Below are 14,185 nucleotides of genomic sequence, written 5' to 3'. Positions count from 1 at the left end.
AACCCCCAAGATAAGCCACGAGAGACAAAAAATGAGGATTGCAAGAGAAAGATTGGAACCTATCCAAACCCAACAGTGGAAATTGAACAAGTCCAACAATTGAGGGGTTTGGTGGAAGAAACTCAACGAACATTAGAACCTGAACCCAAACATATCCAGATGTCGGACACAGTGTTTCCCACACAAGTTCAACCTCACAAGAACTACAGGCCGTTATCTATACCCAGTATCATTCGGGAAGAGAGTGAGGGTAGGACATCTGAAAGTGGACACACACCTTTCCTACTAGAGAGAATGTTTGGTGAGGGAATGCCCGACCCCCTTGCGGAAGTGGAGATTCCATCTTCACCATTCTCTTGTCAGGGTCCTACGTCCCACAAGATGCCATTAAATGTTGCCAAATTGATGGATTTCATGTCTTCAGAAGTTAGAACCACCATCATGTCGAAACTATATAAAGACCCCGAGCTAGTCTCAGCTCTTCGAACCTTCCTCAATGGAGAATTACAGGCCAGATTACCATAGTTTGCACATATGAACAAACCTGACTCGGTAATGAATGATGAGGAACATTTAGCACCACCATTTGACCTAGCGGGACATGAATCTGTAATTGAAGTACCCGTTAACAAGTTGGGGCAATACTTTGAAGGTGATGAATCTAATGCTACTCTACCAATCACTACTAAAGGATTAACTGTAAAGGGGGTCCTTGACGGTGGTGCGGGAGTCAGCATGGTGACAAAGAGTTGTTGGGAGTCTATGGGGCGACCTCACCTTGAAGCCACAAGCATAGTGGTAAAAATGGCTAATGGATCTATTGTTACGCCTATTGAAATGCTAAAGGATCTCAGAATCAAGGTCTTGGGACACAAGGTAAGGTAGACTTTCATTGTTATGGATTTTTCCAAGCATCCTATGTCATTTGAGATGATCTTAGGGCGTCCATTCATGAGGGAAGCAAAAATGGTGCATGACTGGTCCAAAAACCACGTCTACTCACAGTTCCAAGACTCTGTCATTCGAGTTGATCTTTTAAGTGGTCGAACGCATCCTCTAGGAAATAAATTCATCATTGATAATCGATCAGACACAACAATTCACTCAGCTCCATTGCAGTATTGTTACATGTGTAACGAAGACACGGATATTGGGGAGAACTCTCCTTATATGGATATCCTACCCGGAATGGCTGAGTCAGACAATGTTGATTGGGTACACCTAGCGGCAACTATAGATACATGGGGAGCTAGAGGAACAACCTGGGTAACACCAGATGGGGAAGAGATACCACACATTGCACCAGTAAACATGTTAGGTGTAGCGCATGTAACATTCGATGATAAGAAAGAGGCACACCTATCTGAGAGTGAAACCGATGATTCCTCAAAGGCTTCAGGCCAATACACATCAGAAACGGAATCTCAGGGAGAAATGGATTCAGAACCTGAGGAAACATCGAGTGAACCAAGTATAGAAACTGAACACTCAAGGCCTAGTACGACCATCTATGGTAATTTATATGAGAGTGAAGAAGATACAAGCGAAGACCTATCAGGCGAGTCGAGTTCAAACATTTACCAAAATCAAAACCTTAACAAGAAACAAAGGTCATATAAGAGACGACGATATCGAGTAAATGTGAGAGCTAGGATAAACAAGGAAAGATCTACTGCAGAATGGCTTAGCTATCTAGGGGCATGTGATGCTCATCGAAAGCTAGTAGACAATTGGGGTGAACATCTCCAGAGTGTCATGTGGTGCAGCCTGCGACCCATTGACCTCGCTCAATTGGAGGTTACAGAGCCGAAATTGAGTCTAACGATAAGAAGACGTCAAAACCGAGAGTTAGCACAACAACAAAAGGAGGCAAAACTAAAAGAAAGGTCTCCGTCAGGACAAGAGCCTGCTGACTTACATACGGCTCCTGAACATTTTAAATCTTATAACACGGGGGAGCGAAAGGTTGTGTATGCCAAAGCCCAACGAATACCTACCAATGGAAGCAGTGGAGTCTATGATGGTCCAGCGGTAGTTAAAGAGATAGAATTAGCAGAACCAGGTGAGGAGTCTAAACCAGTCTTTATTGCTCAAGACCTTACCGAAACTGAAGAGGCTGTACTTAAGGAGCTCCTCAAGGAATACAAGGATATCTTTGCTTGGACATATCATGACACGAAGGGCGTTCCACCTTCTGTGGTGCAACATACAATTCCCATGATCAACACTGCTAAACCCGTCCAGCAACGACCATATCCAATGAATCCTAAGTACGCCAAAATTGTACAAGAGGAGATTGAAAAACTTATCCAATGTGGATTCATATACCCTATTGAGCACTTAGAATGGGTTTCTCCAATAGTCATTGTGCCAAAAAAGAATGGGAAACTAAGAGTGTGCGTGGACCTCAAGAAAGTTAATGCAGCTACTAGGAGAGATCATTATCCCTTGCCATATTCAGAACATGTGCTTGAAAGAGTTGCGGGCAAGGAAGCTTATAGCTTTTTAGATGGGTACTCTGGTTACAATCAAATCACAATTGCATTAGAGGACCAAGCTAAAACTGCTTTTATCACAGAGTTTGGAGTGTTTGCATTTCGTGTTATGGCTTTTGGCTTAACAAATGCCCCTGCTACATTCCAACGATTAATAAACACTACGTTAAATAATTTCTAAGGGAGTTTTGTGAAGCTTTCCTAGACGACCTTTGTGTTTATTCTTCTTGGGAGAAGCATTTGTTATATCTACGAAAAATATTTGAAAGGTGCAGATTTTATCGCATCTCATTGAACCCTTTCAAATGCCAATTTTGGGTTAAGCATGGAGTCATTCTAGGGCATATAGTGTCCAAGAACGGGATATCCACAGATGAGAGTAAGATTAAAGCCATTGCCGATTTGCCACCACCTACTAACTATAAAGGAGTTCAAAGATTTATGGGCCATGTTGGTTATTATCGAAGGTTTATTTTAAACTTTGCCGAGATAGCGCGTCCATTGTACAAGCTTCTTATCGAGTTTCACTGGACGGAAGAATGTCATCAATCTTATGAGTTATTAAAGAAGGCCCTAACAAGTGCTCCAATCCTACGAACACCTGATTGGAATATACCTTTTCATGTGCATATTGATGCATCAAACTTTGCTATTGGGTGTGTTCTAACTCAACCAGGAGAACATAAATTGGACTACCCTATTAGCTTTGCAAGTCGCCGATTAAATGATGCCGAGATGAACTACACTACTACAGAGCGCGAAGGTCTAGCTATGATTTACGCAGTAAAGAAATTTCGCTATTACCTTCTTGCTACCAAGTTTGTGTTTTATGTTGATCATCAAGCATTGCTATATTTGGTAAACAAGCCGTGTTCCACAGGTCGAATTACACGATGGTTGTTAATTCTTCTTGAGTTTGACTTCACCGTTGTTGTGAGGCCTGGGAGAAAACATGTCATGGCGGATCATTTATCTCGTATCCCTAATGGCGAAGCTCCTACGGGGGTTGATGATGAATTGCCTGATACTCCTTTGTTCATTGTTGAGACAATGCCTGAATGGAGTGAAAAGATTGTTAACTTCTTAGTTAATGGTTTTCCACCCAAAGAGCTGCGAAAAGATATAGCTCGAAAATTAATCAAGGAATGCGGACCCTATTGCTTACTGGCGGGAACTCTCTATAAGAGAGGAAAAGATGATGTTCTTAGACATTGTGCCCGCGAGGATGAGTATTTATATATTTTACAGGAGGCACACATGGGCGTAGCTGGTGGTCACTTTTTAGGAAAGTTGACTGCCTGAAAGATCTTACAGTCAAGCTATTGGTGGCCCACTCTGTTTAAGGATGCATCACTTCTTGCAAAGGAATGTGATGAATGCCAACGCTTCAAGAAGCCACAAAGAAGTGATAGGATGCCTCTAAATACCATCAAGGTAACCCAACCATTTGAAAAGTGGGACTTAGACTTTGTAGGAACGATTAGTCCGGCTGCACGTAACACGCAATCACGATATATCATTGTGGCTACCGACTATGTAACCAAATGGGCTGAAGCAAAAGCAACACGGAAGGCGGATGCAAAAACAACAGCTAAGTTCCTCTTTGAGAACATTATCACACGTTTTGGATGCCCTTTTGAACTTGTGAGTGACAATGGAACTCATTTTATAAATGAAGTAAAAAAAGAACTCACATCAAACTTCATGATATCTCACCACAAGTCTACACCCTATTATCCCCAAGCTGAGAGTACCAAAAAAACTCTCATCTCCATTTTGACAAAGACAGTTGAGGCTCATCGCATTGATTGGGACCTAAAGCTTACATCAGCTTTATAGGCTTATCGTACTGCGTATAAAGTTGCTATTAATTGCACACCATTTAAGATGGTGTATGTCCAAGAAGCAGTTATGCCATGGGAGTTTGTCATTCCTAGTCTTCGAGTAGCTTCTCAAGAAGGTTGGGATGGTAACCCCTTATTGGAGCGATTATATATCCTGGAAAGGCTAGATGAGGAGAGGCAATTAGCTGTGCGAAATGCTCTAGTGGAGAAGGATAGGAGAAAGAAGTGGTTTGATAGCCATTTAAAGGATAAAGACATCAAGGTTGGTGATAAAGTTCTTATGTACGGGGTACGTAATGAAAAGAAGAAATTGAAATACGCTGGCAAGGGACCATATCGAGTGTGTGAAATTACCCCGCAAGGTACCATTCGTGTGGAGACTCTAGATGGAGTTGAAACCATTGGATTCCTTAATGGGAGTAAATTCAAAAGATATTATGATCCTCTAAGCCAGGAAGAGTTGCAAGCCATCCATCAAAAGAAAGCTGCCAAGGAAGAAGCAGAGCTTAGAAAAATCCAAGCAAGAGTTGAGGCTCGAGAACGACAACAACGTCTTAGACGCCAACGAGAGGCTAATCTGGGAATCACACAAGCATTTTTCGAGGACACAGATGACGACTCATTAGAATCTGAGCCACCCCTATGATACCCAATTGAGCTAAATAGCCCCTATGGGAAAGTACTATACAATGCCTTATTAGATACGGGAGCTAAACACAATTTGTTATCCTATGGAGTTTGGTGTCAATTAGGGAAACCGACCCTATCTCCGAGTACGATGCAAGTCAAGGGCATTAATAAAAAGAAAACTGCTATTCTTGGAGTCCTTCAGACCCCTGTTGTCTATGACAATGGAAGCATAGTGCAGAGGTTTCTAGTCATGCCCGCGGGAGCTATGGAAGGCAACGTAAACCTGGGACGCACGTGGATGTTGGCAACCAAATGCACTATTGATTGGGATACTGGTAGTGTCACGACGCGACCACTGACTCTTACCCCTATCATTCAATCAAAGTCACCTACGTTGCAAACTCTAGCAAAGTTGAAGGATAGCCAACATTCACAAGCCAAAGTGGTTAACTCGTCTTTGCCGGCTACCCATGAACCTAGCACTTCAACACTTGTAGTTGCAGCAAGCAGTAATATTGCAAGTACTCAACCTGCACGACCTAAGAGTACATATCAATGGGTCCCCAAGGCCTTACTTCCAACTACCTCAACCCTCCCATCCATTTCAAGAAAAAATTTCCCTGGAGAACCAAGAGCGCGCTCTAGGAGAGTCAAGACCAAATCACGATGGATTCCAAAACGACTATTAGAAGCCCAAGGCTACTATGATGGAAATGAGCAAATTTGGGTACCTAAACGTAAAATGTGTCCTTCCCTATCGACAACAAACCCATATGAGTCAAACAGTGTAACGCTAAAGCCAATGGCAGACCGTGGGAAGGGAAAGATCACAGAATGCTACACACCTAGTCCAGAGCTAGTTTGGGCTCCAAGGCAAAACCAATTTATTCCACCTAGCTCAGGAAGGGGGGAGTTCCATGAAGCTTCTAGCTCCTCATGTAATACATCCATAGAGGTAAATGCTTCTACACAGCCTCCATCTATAGTAGTGGACCTCCATGAAGCTACAAAAGAATCCACACCTCCCAGTGTTCAAGAATCACCTGATGAACCACTTCAAGTTCGATCGTGGGAGAGTACCTTACCACCCTTGCAACTTGACGAGGCACCTAAGGTAATAGAAAACTACTGGCAAAAATCCTCACCTATTACCAACTGGAACGATTGGTTTCAAAGGGTGACGAGCTCATTTCAAACGGTATGATCTACCCAAGGAAGGGGGGAGTGTTTGTGGATATCCATTATTCACTTGCTTCCCTCTCAACCTTTCTCCCTGACCTCTTAATCTCCAATCTTCGGGAATGTATATATAAAGCCTTATACTCACAAAAACAAGATAAAAAAGTAAAAGAGCAAGAGCCATAACACAAAATCATAAAAACAAATTATGCACAAGAACACGACCCTTGTAATATTTGCACTCTAACCATCATCTATTTGCGTGTACAGATATGGCTAGTACGCTAGAGTCATCCACTCCTGCCTTGGGTGAGAGGTACCCTCGTTACTTTTCACAAATATTTCACATGGTCTTTCCAGTGCTTGCATGTGAATGGGATTTGATAGGTACGCTAGCATGTGAGAGGAATTTTGAGGAGTTAGAATGGCTGATACGTCTCTTGACCACGTCTGATCCATACTTAGTAGAGAGTGTTTCTCCCATTGCACAAGCCTACCCTTTTGACCAAGATGACTATAGACGTCTAGTGACCTTCTTAGTAAACATGGGTACCTATGATGAAGAAGAAAATTTACAGGACTACACGGATGGCACATATGGTCTCATGGATGATGAATTTGTTTATCTCGACGACGAGGATAGGGGTTAAGCCTTAGGGTTTCCCCCCAACCTCTACAATATCCTATTCCCTTGACTCTCTAGGGGAGTGCAAATAATTAGGTTAGGGTTCCTTATGTTTTTTGTTGTGTTCAATAAGTGTTGGTACCTTTTCCCACTAATGTGCCTCCTGGAGGTATTCCTTTTGTTTCCTAGTGTGTACAGGAGCGTGTTGCTATTGATAGGATTTGGACCTTCATGGAATCTTTATCTCAACTCACTCTTCAAATCAAGCGCGACCATCGACACAAACAGGTGTTTCTTGTTCATTAGCATTGCCCCTTATCTTTTTTGCATCTATGATTGTCTGCTTTAATTGTGATTGGTAGCCTAATATTCACCGCATTTGCTTAGTATCAAACATTTAATTCAATGTAATGTTTTGTCATAATCACTTGTCTAGGTTTAAAAATCAAGCAGTCCGACTAAGCTAGTTTGACCAAGTTAGGTGTTAGAGATCTTCTCTTAATACCATGGGGAATGCCTTCCTAATAATCAATGGTTACTTAGGTTCTTAATCCGATTTAGGCAGCATTGTGTGAAATGTACTAGGGCTTTCTAGTGGGCTTGACCCTATTGACCTTTCGCTTAAGTATTATAAAGGGAGTTTACTAGTGTGATGAGCCTAGGGAGGTGTATCAGTGTTATATGACCCCCCAAAGTTACAAAATTAAAATGCTGAAAATGAACAAACAAAAAATCAAAGTGCCACAATGTAAAATCTTAAGCTGGAAGAGAAATCTCAGCTTGATTGGGTACTTCACTCACATGTATCGCCTATGGTACTAGAGCCCTAGAGGTTCCCAGTATGGGCGCTTTTTCTTGAAAAGAAAAAAACCCAAGGCATAAGAAATAAGCACACACATCAAAATTGAATCACTGTGAAAAGAATTTGGGGGGTCAAAGAAAAAGTAATCAGTCAGGCGATGATTTCATGAGAAATTCCTTTTATGGTAGCTTAACTACAAGGTCTTCTAGATATAGCCTCTAGTCAGCCCTCGAACATGAATACTTGGCTCTCGCGATTAAACAACTTAATTGACCACAGAAAATTAAGAAGCTTACCCATGGTATTAATATTCGATCTCTAGTGCCTTTCGACCGTCAAATTAGCGACCCCAGACTTGTTTAATTTTTTACCTTTACATATGTTTATGGATTTGATTACATTGCAATTTAATGTTCATTGCTGACAAATTGTTTGAAATTCTTTTACCAATCAATTCGTCTACCTAAAATTGCATATGCTTTTTAATCGCTTATGAAAATGCAATTACTGTGCAATGTTGTTTGATTTTGCAGTGACTAATGAAGGCTAAGGACATTCATCTCAAATGCTCTTCCACCTCGGCCAACGAGCTTCAACTCAATAGCTTCCGAGGATGGAATCTACATAAGGAAGGGGGGCATGTTAACCCTCACGGCTCACGGACACCCTATCACCTACGAGACGGACGTTGTAACCTACGGTGGACATTGTATTATTTATTTGGTAGAGTCAGGTACCGGGCTTGTCGGTCCAATAGGAAAAGGGTAAGAGTGATCGCCGATGAGAGGCGCACTCTAACTGGGACATTCAAGGGATTAGTTGGCTAAGCATGGGCGCCCAAGTGTGAATGGGGTGAGCTCATATAAAAGCCAACTAAACCTAAAATTCACTTATTCTCTCATTTGTGCAATAGAAGGGTGCTCTTGCTCCATCTCCATCTCCATCTCCATCTTCTTCTTCTTCACCTCCTTGTGTGTGTGTGTGTGTGTGTGTGTGTGTGTGTGTGTGTGTGTGTGTGTGAGAGAGAGAGAGAGAGAGAGAGAGAGTGCGATCGAGCATTGCGGCGGCACGACGGCGGTGAAGAGGTTGAGCGCGACGTAGTGGCGTCTCCTTCTTCTTCGCGGCGAGGAATCCTCCACGGCAGGAGCATAGAGCGGTGAGTGACACACCATTGCCCTCTTTTGAGCTTACTAGTTAAGCTAGTTGTGTGCTTGGAGCCGTCCGTGGCTCGCACACAGTGTTAGGCAAGGCCCTTGCTTCGACAGTGCGGCAAGGAGCGCACACATGGAAAAGTGCGCCCATGATTTATATGAAGCTCTTCCCGAAGGTGTTCAGTTGATAAAGCTCAAGGCTTGGGATTTGGCTTGGCGTGCAGAAAGAGAGAAGAGTAAGCGTGCCAAAGATATAGATACTCAATATGTGTTATCTAAAAAGCTACAAAGGGAGCAAATCAAGCATGCTTAAGAGAAGACATAGTTAGAGACAGAATGCCATGGACATCAAGCTGTGAACTCTCCGCAGAGGTTCTGCGAGAAACTCAGAGTGTACCTTGACACTTGGCATACCACATGATACTATCACCTATTTATAGAAGTTGGATGTTAGATCCATTGGTACATGCTTCCAAGTAAGAATTGATGGTATTTCGTATCTTCCAAGTGAAAATACGTAATGCAGCGAAGCAGTATCAAGGAATGCCTGGACAGAAATTGAAGTCCTTCAAGGAGAGGTTAGCTTTGATCTTCGACACAGGGGGATTGTCCGTAGTATTGCACATACATGCAATGAGCCTTTGATAGACATTTTTCCTTACTTCAATGGAGGAAGCATTGGGAAAATGATACATAGTTTACCTTTTGAGAAAGGTACCTTTAGTCGAATTGTGAAGAAGGAAGAGAAAGATGGCACAGGTTCAAGTAAAGGTAAGGTAACTAAGCTTAATCAAGGAGAATTAACTTGAGTCATGGCCTTTTTGAATAATCTACCAAATATCATAGCTGCCTTAGTACATACAATGGCCTATACCCATCAATTGGGTGTTGTTCATTGTCCTTTCAATGTTATGTTGGATTTAACTAGAGATTCAGATCCTCGAGTTGGCATCATTGATTGGGGATTAGCGAGGCGGAAGTCACTCAATTGTTGTCAACGCAAAGCCAATAAGCCTAAACCTTGGATTGCTCTAGAGCTATTGAAGGACACACATAATGACCATGTGTATACCAGAGAGGTTGATATCTATGCATTAGCATGGCTTATTGATCAAATGGTCAAGTTTTGTACGAAGTTTTCTATGGAATACAATACCGATTGGCTAGCATCTCATTCAGCAAAAAGTGAAGTATACCATATTCAAGAGATTGTAAAAGTTGGGTATCTTCCACAAGAAAAGAATAGAAAATCATTTGAAGAATTGTATGCATAATTAACCCACATGCACTTGGCCATCAAAGGTGTAACTTTTTTCGGACTAGATGTTGGCCATCAAAGATGTATTTCTTTTGTTTCAATCATTGTATCACAAGTGTTTTTATTCTAAAATATTCGTTTGTATATTTTGAATGTATCTTTTATAGTCATGAAGATGGTTTATACTTTGTTTTTGAATTTATTTGTTGTTGGCTCCTATTGGACGACCTAAGAAAACTAAAAAGCAGAGGACAATTCAACAAGTCCTTGGCTTGCATAATCCCCAACTTTCTCTTGACAAAGAGGCTCGTGAGGTGGCTACTAAAGCTCTATATAGCCATGAGACCGAAGGTAGTTCTAGCAAAAAGAAGTATACACGATGATGGTTAGAAAGTTGGAAGATACCTCATCCTTGGGCTTTTCCAATTATTGATAATGATGGAAAAGAGAGGGTGAAATGTAAGTGGTGTATCTTCGCACATAGAAAGACTCAATTTAGTGGAGAAGGTTCTTTAACCTTACAAAGGTTTGCATTAGATGAGCATGCGACGTCAGGTCTGCACTTAGATGCGAAGACAATGTGGGATGCTCACACTAAAAAAACTACAGTTCCCATAGAGAAACACATTGATGTGCTAACAGATGAGGAGAGAGAAAGGATTATCTCAGTCATGCGAATTTTGTGGTATGTGGTTCGTAGAAGTTTGCCTTTTTATGAGTTTTCAAAGCTTTGCAATTTTCAGCGTTTCATGCAAACACCGAATATGCCAATTGCAAGTGAATATTCAACTTATACAAGCACAAGTGCTGGAAAGGAGTTTGCAAATGCCATCAAATAGGTCTACTGGGAGAGATTGAAAAGGGAAATTGTTGCTAGTCCCTTTTATTATTTGCAAATTGATGAGAGTACAGATGTCAACACTCAACAATACATGATTATTTATGTGACTTACATGCAGGAGAGTGGCAATGGATCTATATGCACAATGTTTGTGGATTTGTTGCCTATAAAAAATGATGAGTCTGAAGGCTTGTATACCACCTTGATGGCAATTCTGGTTAAGATGAAGCTCCCATTGCATAAAATGATAGGCATTGCAACTGATGGTGTTATGGTAGGTGCTAATAATGGTGTGGTTTCGAGATTAAAGAAGGTTGTGCCGCATCTTTTGATTTTTCATTGTGTTACACATAGGGAGTCCTTAGCTGCAGGTGATGCATTCAAACTATAGAAGGAATTCAAATTTGTGGACAAAGTGGCTAGGAAGTTGTATGAATGGGTTTCCAGATCCGCAAAGCGACATCTATCATTGGCAAAAGTTGTCAAGGACTTCAATCTTGGCTGCAATGGAAAGTTGAAGTTGTTAAAAATGCACGATGCTTGTTGGCTCTCAAAAGGGCAAGTTATGATCAAGGTAGTGCGTTTAATGCCAGCTTTAGTGACTTTCTTGAAGGCAGAAGAAGCCGACTTGTATGCATCTCTCACAAACTACAAAATTCAGTTTCTTTTGCACTTCTTTGCAGATGTCCATGGAGAGCTCAATGTCTTGAGTTGTAAACTTCAAGAGAATCACATTGATATTTCTACTATTGGTAACCATGTGAAGGCTGCTATAGAGTCTTTGCAAATGGCTTTTCTAGGGAATGTATTTGGATGTGAGGCCAGGTATACTCAACATTTTTTGTCAAAGGCAATAAATCAATATGGTATCATTGATTATATTGATTCCTCAAGAAATACACATTCTCATTCACTACATCTTGGCCCTATGTGTGACAAGGATGTTCTTGATCCACATGAAACTTTCCAAGGGGTGGTGAATAATCTGGCATACATGGCAATTATGTACATCAAAGGCCTGGTGGATTCATTGTCAAATCGTTTTAAGGTTGATTTTGATCTCTTTGAGGCAACAAAGTACTTTAGCCCGAAGGATTATGATAAGGAGTTACAAAAACTAGATTTGTTTACGATAAGGTGGCTAGATATATTGTGAGAACATTTTGGAAAAGGAGCCAACTCTTTCATCAATGAAGAAGAATGCAAAGGAGAACGCAAATCTTTTATCACCACACGCATTTGTAATTGCTTCAAAGGTAAGAGTATGCATTCAACTTGTAAGGCCATAGAGGGAAGTGAGCAATGGTAGAGCAAAATTTGGACTAGTGGATTAAGCTTTTGGATGTGAGCCATGTAAGCTAAGCCTCACTTCTTTTAAATTTCAATTTAAATTTTCAGAGTTTGTTTACTATCTTCTTTTTTTTGGTAAAACTCACAATAGTGAGTGAAATTGAATTAAGCAGAACAAAAAAATTTACATAGGTAGCCCTACTCAACATCCCGAGCCAAGGCATCAACCATCAAAGCCATAACCACCAAGACTAACCGGAGATACAGTCCGAACAGGGGAGACAAGCCACGACCACAGCAAGATCCAAGTACAAACTAGAATAAGGCCACCTAAGGGGGCATCATAACATCTCCATCACCTTGAACATAGGGAAGACAATCAATAGGCTTTCACGGAGATCCAGGCACCATCAAAGAGAACTGGGCGTTAAGGGGAGCCCACCCCGCCGAAGAAGCCACCAGTGCCACCAAGGGCAGCGAGCCCTGCCCACAGTTCGTCGCCCCTGTCGGAAGCCACCAAAAGTTACAACCATGAACCAACAACATGAACTGGCAAGGAACCAAAGCTCAGACAAGACCATAATGCAAAGCATGGCTGTAAGGGAGCCAAACCCATCCTGAGACACCACAAAATGCCACACGCCATCACACCTTGCCAGCAATCCATCCAAGTAGATCTGCAAAACATCCGAGAACCAACAACACAACCACTAAACCATAGAAAAACTAGACGTTGATGCCGATCTCTACCACAGGAAGCCCTTTTACAAAGTATGTTAGACCCTGCATTCTAGAGCAGCAGGACACACAGGCCACAAGGGACACCTCGGACATAGAAGCCCCTGAACTTCCATAACATTTCCCGCTCTCCACATTCGAGGTGACGCCCTTGCCCAAGACTTCGTTTGAAGTCGCCAATCTGCAACACTGTCAGCGCTGCAACACGATTTCTTGTAGAGTGAGTGGCCCCCATGGAGCAGTGCTTCCAAAAAGAAGGGCTGACACAGGCACTGGGTGAGCAGAGACGGGGTTGTCCAGCCAGGGTCCCCTCCCCCAGGAGCACCCCAGTAGTTGAGGTCTCTCCCCACCTCACTATCTTAACTATGGCGGCTTGTGTTGATTGGTCCATCTCCAAAAAGAAAATGGCTCTTTGCAATGGTTCATTATTAAAGTTGGCAAGTGGGACCAAAGCCTTTGGTAGCAATTGGCAACTTGGCAAGACTCGAGAGTCAAAAAGTCCAGAACTGAAGAGACATCTTTGGAAGTCAATCTCTCTCTCTCTCTCTCTCTCTCTCTCTAAAGAGTGATTGAATTTCTCTTTCTCCATATAATGCAATTTATACATCTAAACTAGACGATGTAGCGTTTTTCTCTGTGTGTGTGTGTGTGTGTGTGTGTGTGTGTGCGCGCACGCGCGCCGCACATATCATAATATGTGCCCATGATTCAAATGAAATTGTGCAAAGGAAATTCTTTAGAAGATGTTGGGGATGGAGCCTATAAAAATAAAATTTTGATGTTGGCAACTAATGCATGGCAGCTGCTATTTTGAGCTCCTGCATTTTTTTAAGCATGTAAGAGAATCGTGGAGATTTTGATTTCTTGTTGCATGAAGGAGTTTGAGTTGATCTGCAGCTAACATTCCACCTCTCTCTCTCTCTCTCTCTCTCTCTCTCTCTCTCTCTCTCTCCCCCCCCCCCCCCCTCCCGAGAATTTATTTCCATGCATGAGGATCTGCCCCCCTTCCCACTTCCCTTTTGTGGCCTCTCACGCTCCGAGTTCTCCTTGCTCAGGCTCTGCTCATGCCTCCTCAAGATTTCAAGGATGTCAAAGGTTAGCTGGTGCTTCTTGTTTCAAGGCTGTGAGGGCATAGCTAGCATTGAAAACATGCTTCCATCTCCATGTTTCTTATTAGCATATAGATGGATGAGCGCCCATGAGGCCCTACGTTTCCATCTCTGTGTTGCTGTTGCCACTGCTCACAATCCACTTGCTCATGAGGCCCCTACTCACATCTTCGCAATGCCAACCCTACTTACACTCCATATGTGAACCTTAGAAACCTTTGGA

General features: G+C 42.2%; 1 pseudogene; it reads left to right on the top strand.

Annotated features, from left to right (window-relative positions):
* The first annotated feature begins 10,655 nt into the window (after nt 1-10,655).
* On the top strand, nt 10,656-11,981 carry LOC147438807 (uncharacterized; annotated as a pseudogene).
* The last annotated feature ends 2,204 nt before the right edge of the window (nt 11,982-14,185 follow it).

Source organism: Adiantum capillus-veneris, chromosome 16 (assembly GCF_014529385.1).
Source record: "Adiantum capillus-veneris isolate H3 chromosome 16, ASM1452938v2, whole genome shotgun sequence".
In the NCBI taxonomy this organism is placed as follows: domain Eukaryota; kingdom Viridiplantae; phylum Streptophyta; class Polypodiopsida; order Polypodiales; family Pteridaceae; genus Adiantum; species Adiantum capillus-veneris.
The sequence above is the reverse complement of the archived record's forward strand: the minus strand, read 5'-3'. Positions and strand labels throughout refer to the sequence as shown.